This window comes from Tachypleus tridentatus, chromosome 10 (genome assembly GCF_004210375.1).
Source record: "Tachypleus tridentatus isolate NWPU-2018 chromosome 10, ASM421037v1, whole genome shotgun sequence".
Classification (NCBI taxonomy): Eukaryota; Metazoa; Arthropoda; class Merostomata; order Xiphosura; family Limulidae; genus Tachypleus; species Tachypleus tridentatus.
This window is the reverse complement of record NC_134834.1, coordinates 19,155,983-19,175,176: the sequence shown is the minus strand read 5'-3', so window position 1 is coordinate 19,175,176 and position 19,194 is coordinate 19,155,983. Positions and strand designations below refer to the sequence as shown.

Below are 19,194 nucleotides of genomic sequence, written 5' to 3'. Positions count from 1 at the left end.
CATCAACTCTTTATAAGCATCGTTCTGTAGAAATCAAAAGGTATTAGAACTAACCCTTTTATTATTATTATGTTTAGCTCAAACAATTAATAAGAGTACTAGATGTGAAAGTGTCAAAATTGGGTGTAAGACGTGTCGCTTTATTTTGTTTAGAATGATAAATAATTTCAAAAATTTTAGAATTTAGAAAGCTACAGGATTCGTTTTTAGATCAAGTTATCATTAGTCTACAAACTTCATTTGATTGTTGTATTTTTGATGTTTTATATCGAAGTCAGTGTTAACAGGGTAACGAGGAGGCCTGCCCTGAAATGTTTTTACCTAACAAGGAGGCCTGTTCCCTGAAATCTTTTTACCTAACGAGGAGGCCTGCCCCTGAAATGTTTTTACCTAACAAGGAGGCCTGTTCCCTGAAATCTTTTTACCTAACGAGGAGGCCTGCCCCTGAAATGTTTTCACCTAACGAGGAGGCCTGCTCCTGAAATGTTTTTCCCTAACGAGGAGGTCTGTCCTCTGAAATGTTTTTCCCTAACTAGGAGGTCTGTCCTCTGAAATGTTTTTCCCTAACGAGGAGGCCTGCCCCTGAAATGTTTTTACCTAACGAGGAGGCCTGCCCCTGAAATGTTTTCACCTAACGAGGAGGCCTGCTCCTGAAATGTTTTTCCCTAACAAGGAGGTCTGTCCTCTGGAATGTTTTTCCCTAACGAGGAGGTCTGTCCTCTGAAATGTTTGTACCTAACGAGGAGGCCTGTCCCTGAAATGTTTTCACCTAACGAGGAGGCCTGTCCTCTGAAATGTTTTTCCCTAACGAGGAGGTCTGTCCTCTGAAATGTTTTTACCTAACAAGGAGGCCTGCCCCTGAAATCTTTTTACCTAACGAGGAGGCCTGCCCCTGAAATGTTTTCACCTAACGAGAAGGCCTGCTCCTGAAATGTTTTTACCTAACGAGGAGGTCTGTCCTCTGAAATCTTTTTACCTAACGAGGAGGCCTGCCCCTGAAATGTTTTCACCTAACGAGGAGGCCTGCTCCTGAAATGTTTTTTCCTAACTAGGAGGTCTGTCCTCTGAAATGTTTTTCCCTAACGAGGAGGTCTGTCCCCTGAAATCTTTTTACCTAACGAGGAGGCCTGCCCCTGAAATGTTTTCACCTAACGAGGAGGCCTGCTCCTGAAATGTTTTACCTAACGAGGAGGTCTGTCCTCTGAAATGTTTTTCCCTAACGAGGAGGTCTGTCCCCTGAAATGTTTTCACCTAACGAGGAGGTCTGTCCTCTGAAATGTTTTTACCTAACGAGGAGGTCTGTCCCCTGAAATGTTTTTCCCTAACGAGGAGGCCTGTCCCCTGAAATGTTTTTCCCTAACGAGGAGGTCTGTTCTCTGAAATGTTTTTACCTAACGAGGAGGTCTGTCCCCTGAAATGTTTTTCCCTAACGAGGAGGTCTGTCCTCTGAAATGTTTTTACCTAACGAGGAGGCCTGCTCCTGAAATGTTTTTACCTAACGAGGAGGTCTGTCCTCTGAAATGTTTTTCCCTAACGAGGAGGTCTGTCCACTGAAATGTTTTTACCTAACGAGGAGGTCTGTCCTCTGAAATGTTTTTACCTAACGAGGAGGTCTGTCCTCTGAAATGTTTTCACCTAACGATGAGGTCTGTCCTCTGAAATGTTTTTACCTAACGAGGAGGTCTGTCCTCTGAAATGTTTTTCCCTAACGAGGAGGCCTGTCCTCTGAAATGTTTTTACCTAACGAGGAGGTCTGTCCTCTGAAATGTTTTTACCTAACGAGGAGGTCTGTCCTCTGAAATGTTTTTCCCTAACGAGGAGGTCTGTCCTCTGAAATGTTTTTACCTAACGAGGAGGCCTGCCCCTGAAATGTTTTCACCTAACGAGGAGGTCTGTCCCCTGAAATGTTTTCACCTAACGAGGAGGTCTGTCCTCTGAAATGTTTTTACCTAACAAGGAGGCCTGTCCCCTGAAATCTTTTTACCTAACGAGGAGGCCTGCCCCTGAAATGTTTTCACCTAACGAGGAGGTCTGTCCCCTGAAATGTTTTCACCTAACGAGGAGGCCTGTACCCTGAAATGTTTTTCCCTAAAGAGGAGGCCTGCTCCTGAAATGTTTTTACCTAACGAGGAGGTCTGTCCCCTGAAATGTTTTCCCCTAACGAGGAGGCCTGTCCTCTGAAATGTTTTTCCTTAACGAGGAGGTCTGTCCCCTGAAATGTTTTCACCTAACGAGGAGGTCTGTCCCCTGAAATGTTTTCACCTAACGAGGAGGTCTGTCCTCTGAAATGTTTTTACCTAACAAGGAGGCCTGTCCCCTGAAATCTTTTTACTTTCCCAACTAAAATATAGTTGCACGATCAAAATAATTGAAAAATCCACATTAACAGGAGATATACGAAAGCTAGGTTACTTTCTCTTTGCTTATATAGAAAACACTGATTTAAACTGTCCGTGAAACACAAGTCTTTGATACTTCAAACACAAACCGACATGTTGCGTTTATTCTGATTGTAGTGATATAGCATTGAAAGGAATATTGAAAAGATGGACGTAATTCGTTTTGTGTCAGACGATATTGTACAGAAAAAAGTAAATTGCTTTTAGCAGAAAAACAACATCAGATTTTTAACACGTGAAACAATTCGGTAGCTCCTCGTGATTTGTAAGAAGAAAAAATTGGAATACAATATTTAAAAAAAAGTCCAGTTAAGACGCGCATGTTGCATGTCGACAGCATGAATGTGTTTGAGACTACTTTTAAAGTTCAAGACACGCCTACAGTTGTTGTTATCTAACAGTAGATGGCAGCACAAAAGCGCTCATCTCCAGTAGTAAATATTATATTACGTTATAATTACAAGAAACAAACCAATAATAAATATTTGAAGATACTCTTTCCGTAATTACTTGTGAAATGTTTATTTCCCAACTGCAATATTAAACCTTGAAGTTTTCATTCGATTTAATTATCTTTAGGCTGAAAGTGGTTAGGGTTGGCATTAATACGTGCTTTCGGAATGTTATGTTAGAGTATGTTTAGGAGAGAGGTAATTACATACAAATGTACACTATGTGATTTAACTCTGAGAAAGCCCAGACACAAACATGGGGAATGATTTGTGAATAGTTATTATATTCTAAAATTACTTGACTGCGTCATTATAAAACATGACCACTTCTGATTAAAATGAAAATAAGAACATCAACATGTTTTGGAGTCTGTTTTATTTCACTATATAGTCATGTTAATTAATTTAGGTACGTGAACAACGCTTTGACACATATGTACACTGAAATTTGCAACTGTTGTCGATACTTTTCAAAACGACGAGTCAACCATGATGTAAAACATGACTATTCATCGATGACTTAAAGCATGACTTACAGTCGATAGTTTAAGATTTGATGTTTTCTTTCACAGACCAAGTATTTTTTATATTATCTGTATTGTTGAAAGGGACAGTTTAAAAATTCAAATATAATCAAAAATTATATCCTTAATATATTGAAACTAATGACAAACGAAACGTAATGCAGCTTACACCCATTAAAACGATATAAACCATCTAGAACGTTAGATAATATTTTCGGTTATAATCAAAGGTTATAAAAGAAAGTCACCACATTTACCATTAAACGAAATACTTCGGTGTTGATAAAATAATAAAAACAGTCCCACATAAACCAACACGAACCAAATGTAGCTCGTTTAGAAATACATTTTATTGTGTTTCTGTGAATAATATTTTATTTAATATCATATAGTAAGACCAGCCGCAAGTTTTCATGGCAAGCTTTGTTCACACACGTGCACAGTAACTTGAAGAGTGAGCTATTGATTCAAAATGCATTACAATTTGGGTGATGTTAAGGATAACGGACATAATAACATTTTCAAATACTATTACACTAAAACTGTCGTTGATAAGACACGATTATTTTTAGCCCTGATTTTTACGTTCTCTACGGTGTAACTTTAAAAAGCATTTAAAAAATATATTTTGTGTTGAATTTCTTGACCTTAGTATCTTTATATATTGTAGGCGGCCGCTTTCCTCGTCGTGTTTGAAAAGCTGTGCACGCAGACAGAGCTCAACACTCACTTATCAAATGACGCTAGAACAGACATGAATAATGTCGAAGGTAAACAGTATTTCACTAACAGAATATTGTACATTAAACTGTTAGGAATTAATCACACCATCACTCATGTGTCAACACGTGACGTAACTCAAAGAATAAAACTGTGAATTCATCGTATGTTATTTATTCACCGGTTTTTAACGTGACTGAAATACTCAACGATCACTTTTTGTGGTGGACAGTATAGGTAGCTTTGACTCCAAGCAAACTCAAGAGTGTAACATAATTAACCTCTCTGAAGTCAATTTAAAGTATTTGTTTGTTTGTTTGTTTTTGGAATTTCGCACAAAGCTACTCGAGGGCTATCTGTGCTAGCCGTCCCTAATTTAGCAGTGTAAGACTAGAGGGAAGGCAGCTAGTCATCACCACCCACCGCCAAATCTTGGGCTACTCTTTTACCAACGAATAGTGGGATTGACCGTCACATTACAACGTCCCCACGGCTGGGAGGGCGAGCATGTTTGGCGCGACGCGGGCGCGAACCCGTGACCCTCGGATTACGAGTCGCAGGCCTTAAAGTATTTAAATCGATAGATTAACTTAATTTTTTTTTCCCATCACTGAGGACGGGTGCTTTTGCTTGTTAGATTTGCACAAGAAAAAAAAAAAAAACTCTCGAAATCGACCATAAATTAATTCACGCTATGCGTTTGACAACTTTTTCATGTGCAAGCTATTCATACTGTTTTGAAGCTAACCAGACCAAACTGTGGACTCAGGATGATGGTATGATGAACGAGCGGGTAAGAGTATGTGGTTATTTGACTGACCATAGAGCTCTGAGTTTTGTATTCATCATCCAGAGCAGTGTAGCAACTTTCAAAATACTAGAATCATCTGTTTTGTGTATATATATATATGTATATTATTAGTTTTTACCAATCTGTCAAAAAATTACGGAATAGAGTTTTGTAGCCCCATGCCTCCTGTATGTTCTATAGCAATCTTTGTTCACCAAAATCCCCCTGTACAGTTTAAGTAATAGTCCCTCTGTACAGTTTAAGTAATAGTCCCCCTGTACAGTTTAAGTAATTTTCCCCCTGTACAGTTTAAGTAATAGTCCCCTGTACAGTTTAAGTAATTTTCCCCCTGTAACTTATCTATGCAGTTAAGATAGTTTTCACTCCTGTAGGCTGATATGACCTATACAGTTAAGATAGTTGTTGTCTCTGTAAGCTGATGTGACCTGTACAGTTAAAATGGTTGTTGCTCCTCTAAATTGATATGACCTATACAGTTAAGATGGTTGTTGTCTCTGTAAGCTGATGTGACTTGTACAGTTAAGACAATTCTTCTGTGTTCTTTAGTTCGAATCTAATACACACAATTTTGTTGCTGAGAGACAAGGACGAACGACTCGTTACCAAAGGGCAACTGGTTTTTATATATATTAGCCCAGCCTTGCCCTACCCGTCAGACAATGACGGGTTGAGTTTTTTATTAAAAAAAACAGGTATCTCCACCCTTCCACCAGTTGGCAAAACTTCCTCTCCATCATAAAAGAAAAAGAATCATACATTCAGAAAATTGAACCACGCTAAAAAGGATGACACATCTTACACACAACGAGGGACCAATGGCGTTTATATATTTTTGACTAGTTATTCGGTATAATAATATGTAGGCTGTAGGAATCTAAGGCCTCGATGACCTAATCTTATCACCCAAACCTTGTCGTGTAATGTCCTTGAAGAAGCTGTTAAAGAATTAGCCTCAAATAAAATTAATATTAGCGTGAGGTTTGTATTTGTAACAGTCGACAAAGGAGTAATTATAGTTATCATACAGGCTAACTGTTTCCTTCACATGGGCCTCGGCATGGCCAGGTGGGTTAAGGTGTGCGACTTGTAATCTGAGGGTCGCGGGTTCGCATCCCCGTCGTGCCAAACATACTCTCCCTTTCAGCCGTGGGGGCGTTATAATGTGACGGTCAATCCAACTATTCGTTCGTAAAAGAGTAGCCCAAGAGTTGGCGGTGGGTGATAATGACTAGCTGCCTTTCCCTCTAGTCTTACACTGCTAAGTTAGGGACGGCTAGCGCAGATAGCCTTCGTGTAGTTTTGTGCGAAATTTAAAAAAACAAAAAACAAACAAACATAATTACAAATAAATAAAATAGCTGTGAACTCCAGAGAACCTTACAATAAGGTTTGATATACTGGACGTTTCGGTCTGAACTCCAGAGAACCTCACAATAAGATTTGATTTACTGAACGTTTCGGTCTGAACTCCAGAGAACCTCACAATAAGGTTTGATTTACTGAACGTTTCGGTCTGAACTCCAGAGAACCTCACAATAAGGTTTGATTTACTGAACGTTTCGGTCTGAACTCCAGAGAACCTCACAATAAGGTTTGATTTACTGAACGTTTTGGTCTGAACTCCAGAGAACCTTACAATAAGGTTTGATTTACTGAACGTTTCGGTCTGAACTCCAGAGAACCTTACAATAAGGTTTGATTTACTGAACGTTTCGGCTTTACTCCTTTATCAGGAGCTTTATCACTCATATAACTCATTACAGAAACTGTTCTTTCCTGCTGGAGGCGCAAAGTCGAAACGTTGAGCAAATAAAACATCTTGTAAGATTCGCTGTAAGTTCATAGTCGTTTTATTTATTTGACAAATAACGTTACTTCGTAATTATGTTTATCTAGCTCTCATTCACTCGTTTTACGTAGGTATTGAAACAGAAACGCTTATCGTATCAACTTAAAATAACAGTTTTTACATTGAGACAGTGAAAACAGATCATGTCGTTACTTGCTTTTCTTAACTCTCGGTGCAACAATTTAAGCCTAAATGCTGCGCGGCTATTTTGCAATATTTATTTAAAAAAATTAACACTCGCTTACGTCAGTTTTAGGTGTGATATTTGCCGTCATGTAATGCATATCTGTGTTTACTAGTTTCTATTCGTTCAAACAACAATATAAATTTTTAACTTTTTGATTAGGCACGGTTTAGTTAACATCTTCACTACTAGAGGGCGGGATGATTTATATCTAAAAAGTAACATTTCGATAATGGAATTATTTTTGGTACAATGTTTTGCAATTAATGCCAAAATATTGTACCAGTTACAAAAAATTTCACTTTATTCTTTGTTATTATCTGTAAGAAATAGCTATTTATTTTGTGTTCTTTGTGATATCACTGCACAACAAAGTTTTTCCTTCTTGAACACTGTTGGGTGTTCTTTATAGATTTTTGGCTGCTGATCACGAAAATCACATCCAAATTTGCTCATCACGTACCGTTTCATTGAAATCTTAGTTTCACCAGAACATTACTGCAATGGAGAAACGATATCAGGACAACTGGAATCCGTCAATGCTTGTTGACTACTGTTGTACACTGTAACGTGGTGCACCGGACATTGAATACAGACGAAAATCAGGAGCAAAACACTTTTAATTATGTTGAACTTAATAGCGTATTAGAAACAAACACAATTAAATACGTTATTGCCGGTAAACAGTTAACTGTCTATTTCTCAGAGTTTTAACGTGTTCGTTAAAGAAACAAATAAACATATGTAATATCGGCTTCGATGTAATGAGATTTTCCTACAAACCTTAATTGAATCAAATGGTAAACAAGACACAACAAATTAAATGTTTTTAATTATTATTTTTTCTGAATTATCTTCTCATGAGGATTTCCAGCAGTTGAACTTTCTGGACAAACGCAGACTCAGTTCGGTTCCCACCACCAGTGCTCCAGGTTTCCTTTTAGGAGAAATGAAATTGACCTTTCTGGACAAACACAGACTCAGTTCGATTCCCACCACTAGTGCTCCAGGTTTCCTTTTAGGAGAAATGGGCCTTAGAGTCTAGTCCCCCTATGGTTCAGCGAAAAGTCTTTAGGCTTATGACAGTATAAACCGGGTTTCGATACCTGTTGTGGGTAGAATACAGAGAGCTCGTCGTCTGAAAAAGTAAAAAAAAAATACTTAAAAATACAATTTTTAACAGATAAATTAGCCCCCAGTGGCGCAGAGATACATCTCAGTTCTTATATTGCTAGAAACCGGTTATCAAAACCTATGGTTGGCAGAGCACAGGAAGCGCTTAATTTTGTTCTTATTAATAAACAAAAGATAAATTTAAAAATGTATAAAAGATATTTTGTTAGATTAGGTAACACTGACTGGAGCATAATAGACATAATTAAAACGGCCCGGCATGGCCAAGCGTGTTAAGGCGTGCGGCTCATAATATGAAACAAACACAATTAAATACGTTATTGCCGGTAAACAGTTAACTGTCTATTTCTCAGAGTTTTAACGTGATGAAGCAAAACCAAACTATATTTGTACATACCCACCAGGTACCTGTCACGATCAGTAAAAACTTTTCAGGAAGCAAAACGTTTGAAAAAAATTGTTGGGCAGTGTAATAGGTTAATATCTGAAAAGGATACGAACATACGAATCAACGATATTATTATAAAGGAAGGCCTAGTATGATGGTTAAGGCGCTCAAATGGAAATCAAAATAGAAATCTCAGTATTCATGATTTGGTGAGTTTTGAAAAGCTTAATGCGTCTGCTGCGGGGAATTGAACCCCAGAGTTTAATGTTGTAAGTCCATTTCGTGCAAAGCTACACGAGGGCTATCTGCGCTCGCCGTCCCTAATTCAGCAGTGATAGGCTAGAGGGGTGGCAGCTAAACAACATTACTCACCGCCAACTCTTGGGCTACTCTTTTATCAAAGGATAGTGGGGTCGAATGTCACATTGTAACGCCCCCACAGCTAAAAGGTGAGCATGATCGGTCACTAGAATTCGAATCCGGGACTAGCATATTACGAATTAAGAGTCCTTTAATCATCAGGCCAATATTAAAAAATGGTTTCTGATAAATTAAAATAACAGTTGATAGGATCTTCTATGTAGGAGGTCTCTATGTACAGAAATGTTAGCCATTAAATACAAGTATAGAAGGTAAAAACCCGTCTCACTAAATACGAGTCAACTTTAAACTCTGTGCTCCATTATTTAAAGAGCACAATTTGTCGACAATGTGGAATCACCGATTTTTAGGGAAGAAAGTTTTTGTTTTATCAGTTGTATCACTTTTAAAAGCACCAGGTTAGAGCAGCCTCGCTTATCTTCCCTCCAGTGAAAATAAAATTAGCATCAGGATAGGTTTGTAACTGCTGTTTAGGTATTTAGTGTTAGCAGAATGAAAACAATACTTTATTGTTCATTTTCCCTCGACTGGCGCGAAACCTCAAACAATATCTTGTTTTTCCACACGTTTAATGAATGAACGAAGTCTTAAAATGTTCACAGTTCGAAAAAAAAAAACTTTACGAAGCCATCAATGACGTACCACAACTTATTGACCTATTGACCTCGAAAATCTGAGCAATAATTCTAAAATGCAAAAATAAAAAGATACATCATCACATGCGTTCGATTTGTTCGGGATATAATTTCCCTGAAACTATAAGCTGGCAAGTTTAGATGTCTCACCATCAAAGCACTTCAGATTACAGCAGCATTTGGTCCAATACTGAAGTACTAATTTAAACGATGGATTACCTGCTGAAAATTTGTAGTTCGAAGTAATTCACAAGTAAAGTTATTACACTGATTTCTATTCCAGAAACATGTTAATAAAATTAATACTTTGTTGTTCTAATAGGGACTTCCAATTCAATATATGTGCTTACACGACCCTTAAAAAAAAATTCTGTCATGCTAATTGTAGAAGACTAGTACAGATACCAAAACCTAACACATAGATACTGCGGTAACAACACCCAAGACACACGTGTAATGTTAATAGGTTAACACAGTTCAGGAAGGCCTGTGTTACAGCATTTCTTTCACAGAACTGTTCTCTTGTTCTGTTTTAAACCTACCAGTCTTTTTTTACGTAGGTTTAGTAGGTTTGGGTAAGACAAAATATTTTCAGAGTTTGTACATTTCCATCCTAGTAAACATGAATTTCTGAATCCCAGGATTTAGTAATTTCTGACATAAACCACGTCATCTTTACTTACACATGTCTGTCTTGTTAAACACAAACTGCACCTTTAGGAGCTTTTAGTGCTAATTAGTATACGAGAACTATGGGTTATAAAGTCCTTTAGATAGCATCCTGGTTATTCTCCACTGAAGAGATTTGTGTTCCACTAACAGTCATTGTAACAGTTTCTTCTCTTCGTGGTATCTTATAAAAAGAAATTAACCGACTCAGAAAATTAAATAGCATTTTCTGTTTAAGTTAATACTACGAGTCCTAAACCAGGGATTCCCGAAAGTTTCATACCTGAAGAGATTCCCATAAGAAAGAAAAAACATTCTGGAGCTTTAATAAAAAAAAAACAAGTGAAATAGAAACAATCGGTCACTAGCACCAGATAAAGTTTACTTCACAGATAGTTTACTTCACAGATAGTTTACTCCACAGATAGTTTACTCCACAGATATAGTTTACTCCACTGATAGTTTACTTTACAGATAGTTTACTCCACAGATAGTTTACTGCACAGATAGTTTACTCCACAGATAAAGTTTACTCCACTGATAGTTTACTTCACAGATAGTTTACTCCACAGATAGTTTACTTCACAGATAGTTTACTCCACAGATAGTTTACTCCACAGATAGTTTACTTCGCAGATAGTTTACTCCACAGATAGTTTACTCCACAGATAGTTTACTTCAAGCTTTCAGAATATAAATCTATAAGAATATCAACATGTAAAGACAAATTTTTACTTCTACTTAGTTGTTCAAACATTTCCACTTGTAAAATTTATATCAGTAAAAGTAGAGTGTGCTTATTTATTTATTAGTGGCTCGGATGGGCTTGCTTTTGTTCACAAAGTAGATCAATATTTGGAGTTATGTTTGTTACTTCATAAAGTAGTTCAATATTTGGAGTTATGGTCGTTACTTCTAAGCGCAAATCATCTTTAATATTAAGCCTGTTTCTAAATTTTGTCTTTGTAGCTGTGTACAGTGAAAATGGTTGTTCACAAATATATGTTGTTTGAAAACACATCCAGTTTTTCAAAACTCTGTTACGTATTTCAGGATATTCCATGGTCATTACTCTGTTACGTATTTCAGGATATTCCATGGTCATTACTCTGTTACGTATTTTAGGATATTCCATGGTCATTACTCTGTTACTTATTTCAGGATATTCCATGGTCATTTGAATCCAAAATTGTGTAATTTCTTCCTGCTGAAATTTTGTTTTTACGATGTAATCAGTTGAACTTTCTATAAGCTGTTCTTTCTCTTTCAAAGACATATCGTTGGTATTTGTAGAGTCAACAAAGGGATTTCGAACCCACAGTAATTTTTCTAAATGAGAAGTGAAGAACTCTCCAGTAGTTGTACATAAATCAGATACGTGCTGCAAGAGTTAAACTTCTGCATATTCACTTAAGGAGATTTTATTCATAAGTAAAACAACCACTGAGATTTTCGAATCAATCAAGTTCTTCCATAAGTATATATTCCACCCAAAGTTTTAGCTTGTGTTGAAGCGCTTTCATTTAACTCTAAGTTTTGAAGTACGTCATCCTGGTACCCTGCATTGTAGCAGTCACTTTATTTAGATAGACAAATAAATCCGATAGGTAAGCCACTTTCTGTATACAGCATTTGTCCCTTAATTTATATGCAAGTTCAAAATGACATTCAGATAAAAGAAACATATCTCCTCACGCAGCTCATAAAACTTAGCAAGCACTTTTTCCCGAGAAAGCCATCAGACTTCAGTATGAAGCAACACATTTTTATGTAAACTTCCCATATCCTCACAGAGTAAACTGAAGATCCTCGCATTGAGTAGTCTTGATTTTATAAAATTAGCTATTTTTATGACATCACCCAATACCTCTCAAGTCTTCCGGCATTTGTTTCATTGCAAGTGCATGACGATGAAGACAGCAGTGGAAACTCTGGATGTCAGGGTTTTTCTCTTTCATGCGTGATACTGCGTCTGAAATTTTTCCAACTATAACTGCAGCCCCATCAGTACAAGTACTTGAGCAAAGCTGCAATTGGATCTCATGTTTTTCCACAAATAAATCGATCAGTTTAAATATTTCTTCGTCTGTTGTTTGAGTAGGCAAAGGTTTGCAAATTAGCCTGTCTTCCTCAAAACTACCTTCGTGAATATAGCGAACAAACACAAGCAACATTGTATAACGTACGACATCTGTTGATTCATCCAGCTGAAGCGAATAAGTTGGACTCGCTTTTACCCGTCTTATCAACTCAGTTAAGCAATTTGCTGACATATCCTTGATTCTTCGAGAAACCGGCACAGAGTTAACGTTTTTAAGAAATTTCTCATCAATCGTGCACTCTACCAAATCTTTTGCGCATGATTTTATCAAACCTTCTGCAATTGTGTGAGCTTCACCTGCTTTTGTAATACGATAACTAATACGATATGAAACAATAAGAGCACCTTTGTTGTCCTGATGGACAAACGAACGAAATGTAGCTTTCCTTGTATTTAATTGTAAACACTTTCTTTTGAAATATTTGGAAGTTGGATTTTTTTAATCTGGAGTGTTTGGTTTCTGGATGCCGTTTTAACTTTGCTGGATGGACTGTTACTCAACATCGTTCCACATTCATCACACAATCCACTAGATTCATCTTCATTACCTGTCCATGTAAAACCATATTAAATAAAACATTTATCAGACTTTCTTTTATTTCTTGTTTTGTGATTTTTTGCGCCATCTTGTGTTGAAGTGCTTGCATATGACGATAACGCCAGTGAATTCTTATTAGGCCTAGGAAGATTTTTACTTGTATCAGATTTATTACTGATATTCAGCCACTTATCCATTGTAAGGGTAACAACTAACTATTAATTTGTCTAAAAACGTATTCTTATATCTTTGGCACTTCAAAAATACATTTACGGACACAAAATAGCTTCTTAATGAAAAATCGTTAAGCACTTTAGTTTTATCATTACACAGTGACATGCTGACGTAGGATACGTGCATATGACGTCATAGAACGCATTGGTATCTAGTTTCTTTAATTAAACTACAAAGAATCTAACCTAATCTAACAATTACTAATTATATAATTATACTTCGTATGAATATACTTTGAAACAATTGATGCTACATCTAACCGCATCATAACGTTCCAAATTTGGACAAGTTTCAGCTATGATGTCATGTTTCATTTCGTTCCAGATTTAGCCGCTAATCCAGATCTGGCTACTAAAAGACAGTTGACATCACTAGCCAGGGTTGACTGGTGTTTAGTACGAAAATTACTAGGCTATCTTGCATCTCCAACGACACATGACATCTTGAGGTGGTGCCATATTTACTAGCAAACAGTGGTGCTACTGTCGAAGTTAATTGAGATTGTATTAACACTTTCACTGCGAGAGCTTCCCCTAAGCTAAATAAAATCGTCTGGCGTTAGGCAGAATAAAATATTAAAAGGCTTAATACACAATAAACGTGTTATATTAAAGATATATTTTGCTTTTTATTTACAGCGTATTCTGATTCTATTTTATAGTTTTAGGAAAAAATATTAACATTCTAAAATTTTCTTGCGAAGCCCAAGGGATCCTCGGGGTATATAACATGAAAAAGGATGCTCTAATCAGAACCATGCACTTAAGCCCTTCTTTATTTTATATTAAACAGATTTAATCATATGCACGTGCAAGTAAACGTTATGGATTATCAGAACCAAACACCTCAGTCTTTATTTATTTTATATTAAACACCTTTAAAAAAAACGCACTCTCTTGCATGAGTTACAATAAACGTGTTTTAGAAAGTTTTACGTATGACCAAGGTAATCATTTCCGTATGTTATGTTAATAATGGAATTCCTCAATCAAGCACTTCTCCGGTTTTCAATTATTACGCGTTCCAATTCTGCAATAGCAACAATAACACTAAGTTAACAACAGATCCGCGGAAACATCCACATAGATATCAGTGTAACTACTATTTCATTAGTCCTAAGACTGCCGATTTGTACGGGGTCCACATATTTGTTTGTACAGAGTAACTTCATGTTTTTACCTCTTTTCAAAACAGTTGGGTGAAATAATTGATTTTCTACATAAAATGCACACGAAATATGAGCGGGTGTTAACCTGTTCCTATGAAATATCAGTTTGTATTTTATCATTTATAGTATAAACTATAATATAATTTGCATACATGTTTTTTTTTTCCCAATGGATCACATTAAACTCCTGTACGTGTAAAGAAATATGGTTTAATAATTATAATATTTGTAAGGTACATCTGAAGTACACTGGGCTTAGGTGTGGCTTATTGGTTACAGTACCCTGACTTTGGGTCCGAGTACTCAGTACGAGGTCCGTTGTTGTAGAAACGTTTTCAGTACATATATGTTGAAGAAACTAGCTGTCCGTTACATCAAAGACATATGTTGGAGTAACTAGCCGAACATGAAAAATATATGTTGGAATAGATGGTCGTCCCTTACATGAACGATATACACTGGAGAAACTGACCGTTCTTTACATAAGACATTTATATTGGATAAACTGGCTGTTCCTTACATGAAAGACATATATTAGAGAAACTGACCGTTCTTTACATAAGACATATTTATATTGGATAAACTGGCTGTTCCTTACATGAAAGACATATATTAGATAAAGTGACCGTTCTTCACATAAGACATTTATATTGGATAAACTGGCTGTTCCTTACATGAAATAGATAACGTCTCGCAGACGGATGAAACATCTAAACATTTTATATAACCTTCTTGATTATCTTCAAGGAAACCATTGAATCGAAACATGAGAACTCACTACAAAGAAAATATGTAGAATATATTTCAGTTTAATAGGAGAACATTCTACGCAGTTCTTGTTTAACTTGAAGCTTTAATATGCACTATCTGCACTCTGTTCATCATGAAGTATCAAATCTCAGGTTTTAGCGTCCATAAAGCTACCGCTAATCCATCGGAAAATCCCTTCTGAGGATGAATAGAGGTTTACTTTTGTTGTATGTTTAGTTAATAGATACGAGTTGGAAAGTGATGCCTAAACAATTGTTTTGTCTTTTTACTGAACTGTTCGGTTAAGTATAATGTTTTGTTTACCTATTTTACCCTACTTACTTTATGATTATCTTACACTCGGTTATTCTAGCTTAAGATTACTTCATTATTTTAATGTTGCCTAAATTTAGGTTTCCCGGAGGCACAGCTTACGGACTTACACCGCTAGAAACCAGGGTTATAGTAACCGTGGTTGGCAGAGCAATTGTGTAGTTTTATGCTTAGCTTTAAACAAACAAACTATTCGAGATAATTCAAGTTTTCCAGAGGCACGACGATATATCTGTGGACTTAAAACTCTAGAAACCGAGTTTCGATACCCGTCGTGGGGAGAGAACTAATAACTCATTGTATATCTCTAGTCTTAACTTCAAACAATCAAAGCCTAAATTAAATATATTGAGCGTAATCTGAAGATCGCGGATTCGAATCCCCGTCGCACCAAACATGCTCGCCCTTTCAGCCGGGGAGGTGTTGTAATGTGACGGTAAATCCCACTATTCGTTGGTTAAAAGAGTAGCCCAAGAGTTGGCGGTGGATGGTGATGACTATCTGCCTTCCCTCTAGTCTTAAATTCTTAAATTATGGACGGCTAGCGCAGATAGCCCTCGTGTAGCTTTGCGCAAAATTAAGAAACAAACAAAAAATTATATTGAGACAAAAATATAAATTTTTAATTAGTTACGAATAATACAAATTTATATTTCCTTTCCTAATTTCTCAGTATATCTTACACTCATATTTACGAAGTTGCATCTCCCATGTAGCGTCCACCTTGCTTCGCACTCTGTTGCACCATATTCTATCAGCTTATTTATAGGTACACTTTATCGTTTCACCATATTATTTTTAACTGTCCGGAGCATCCGTACCCTGAACCGAAGCATAAACTTTTAATGAATCATGAACTGACATCTTAGAACATGAAAAGTTGCTTCCCTGATACGTACTTGTAAAAGACGCAAAAACGTCTCTTAGAAACTGCAAGACACAGAACATGAAACAGCAACCTTACATGTTTTTCCGCACAGACCCAAAGAACCTCCATACTAGTTTTGATGGAGATCCATCCACACCCTGCGAAGTACTTACATGGACATGAAACAGACAACAGGAGGTACTATTATAGTTATATGGATACCACATCATTTGAATTGTGGGCGCGACAACATAAATTTAACGACTAAGAAAATCGAAAACAGGAACAAAATTAATGACATATTTATTCCGAGTTTAACGGTCGTTATTTCTATAATTTCGCGCTTAATGATAAACAAACAGAAGGTCTTAAGGTCACCTCGAATGAAACATCTGTTGTCATGAAGAAACTGGACAAGAAGCGGTTCCGCACGACCGTTTATACTTTAGGTTTCACAATAAAGCTACAATGGATGTTGGCTCTGTTTCTCTGCTAAAATGGGGTCTTGGAAGAGTGAAAAGAGAACTTCTTTGGATATATGGATTAATACTTGGTTCCATCATATAGGGTTACGTCTGCGGACTTATATTGCTTGAAACCTGGTTTCGATACCTATGGTGAGCGGAGCACACGTAGCTCTTTGTGCATAGTAACAAAATAAACACACAAATTACTATATAGGTTCTAAAATATTTTCCTTAGAGACTAGAATTAACCAGCAGTTTAACACGAGTTGTTTTTCTAAGTTAACAATCTGTGAAAGGTTCTTTTAGTCATTTTAAGCAGTAGCTTTAAACTTCTGGGCCATAACACCTCTAAATTAACAACCTGGGAAAGGTAATTATAGTCATTCTAAGTAGTAGGTTTAAACTTCTGGGCTATAACACCTCTAAATTAACAACCTGGGAAAGGTAATTATCGTCATTCTAAGTAGTAGCTTTAAACTTCTGGGCTATAACACCTCTAAATTAACAACCTGGGAAAGGTAATTATAGTCATTCTAAGTAGTAGCTTTAAACTTCTGGGCTATAACACCTCTAAATTAACAACCTGGGAAAGGTAATTATAGTCATTCTAAGTAGTAGCTTTAAACTTCTGGGACATAACACCTTTAGAAAGGTAATGTTTGTCATTTTAAATAGTACCTTTAAACTTCTGGGCCATAGCACCTTTACGTTAACAATATAAGAAAGGTAGTCTTAGTCGTTGTAAATAGTATCTTTCAACTGAATTTTATCTTGTATTCAGTTTTCCATAACATCTTAACTGTTAGGTCAGTCATAGACAATTCAAACTGAAACATAATAGATAACTCACGTACAAGAAACAATGAATTAGTCGGATTCATGAGTTTTTGTTGCATGAACTGTCCACCTTTCGTTTTTGAATTTTTTCTTTGTTTTTCTTTTTCATCTTCTGTACAAGTTTTTTCTACTGTTTTCTAACCCATATTCTATAAACGAGTGTCTTATTTACTTTCTCTCCCTCTTTTATAGGCCCGGCATGGCCACGTGGGTTAAGGCGTTCGACTCGTAATCTGAGGTTCGTGGATTCGAATCCCCGTCGCACCAAACATGCTTGCCCTCCCAGCCGTGGGCGTTATGATGTGACGGTCAATCCCCCTATTTGTTGGTAAGAGAGTAGCTCAAGAATTGGGGGTTGGTGGTGATGACTAGCTGCCTTCTCTCTAGTCTTACATTACTAAATTAGGGGCGGTTAGCGCAGATAGCCCTTGAGTACCTTTGCGCGAAATTCAAAAAACAAAACAAATAAACCGTCTTTTTCTTTATATCGACTTTCATTATAAATGTTCACTTTTTTTCTGCTATTGTCAGCGCATTTTTTTCTCCAAACTCTGCATCGTGCATCTTTGTTTCTGCATCTATTTTTCACTGAACTTCAACAGAGTTCATCCGTGACGCCTCGGGTCATGTTGACGCCAGCCAGAATAGAGCTAGAAAGCTATTAGACGAGAGACGGTTAATAGGTGCTACTGTACAGCTGTCACTTCCAGATAACAACATCAGTGTCATCTGAAAGTTAAACTATGACAAAGTAAACAAGTGCAGCTTCATGTGCATTTTAAGTAGGAACACCGGAAACTATTTCTTTCTTGTGAACATAATATTACCATGTCCACATTCTGCCCCCGAGATTCTGAATGGAAAAAAAAAATGATGGATCAATCTGAATATATAATATATAGTGACGAATCACATGATCGATCCATTGTCAAAGTCGCCTAATTATTCAGGCAGACCAAGAATCGAATCTTTACGAAAAGTCCTTCATTTTTCACAAAACCCAAGTATAGAACACTTACCCAAATTGCTTAACTATTCACAAAACCCAAGCATAGAACCCTTACCCAAATTGCTTAACTATTCACAAAACCCAAGCATACCACCCTTACCCAAATTGCTTAACTATTCACAAAACCCAAGCATAAAACCCTCACCCAAATTGCTTAACTATTCACAAAACCCAAGCATAGAACCCTCACCCAAATTGCTTAACCATTCACAAAACCCAAATATAGAACACTTACCCAAATTGCTTAACTATTCACAAAACCCAAGCATAGAACCCTCACCCAAATCACTATTCACAAAACCCAAGCATGCTTAACCAAATTCACAAAACCCAAATATAGAACACTTACCCAAATTGCTTAACTATTCACAAAACCCAAGCATAGAACCCTCTCCCAAATTGCTTAACCATTCACAAAACCCAAGCATAGAACCCTTACCCAAATTGCTTAACTATTCACAAAGCCCAAGCATAGAACCCTCACCCAAATTGCTTAACTATTCACAAAACCCAAGCATAGAACCCTTACCCAAACTGCTTAACTATTCACAAAACCCAAGCATACCACCCTTACCCAAATTCCTTAACTATTCACAAAACCCAAGCACAGAGCCCTTACCCAAATTGCTTAACTATTCACAAAACCCAAGCATAGAACCCTTACCCAAATTGCTTAACTATTCACAAAACCCAAGCATAGCACCCTTACCCAAATTTCTTAACTATTCACAAAACCCAAGCAC

The 19,194-nt window shown here is 36.8% G+C and overlaps 1 long non-coding RNA gene across 1 annotated transcript in view; it reads right to left on the bottom strand.

The window, feature by feature from the left end:
* Positions 1-7,541: 7,541 nt before the first annotated feature.
* LOC143228021 (uncharacterized) overlaps positions 7,542-19,194 on the bottom strand; it is a 54,718-nt gene continuing 43,065 nt past the window's right edge. Inside the window, exon 2 of the long non-coding RNA XR_013015150.1 lies at positions 7,542-8,077. This is a non-coding gene — a long non-coding RNA (uncharacterized LOC143228021). The remainder of the gene's footprint in view (positions 8,078-19,194) is intronic.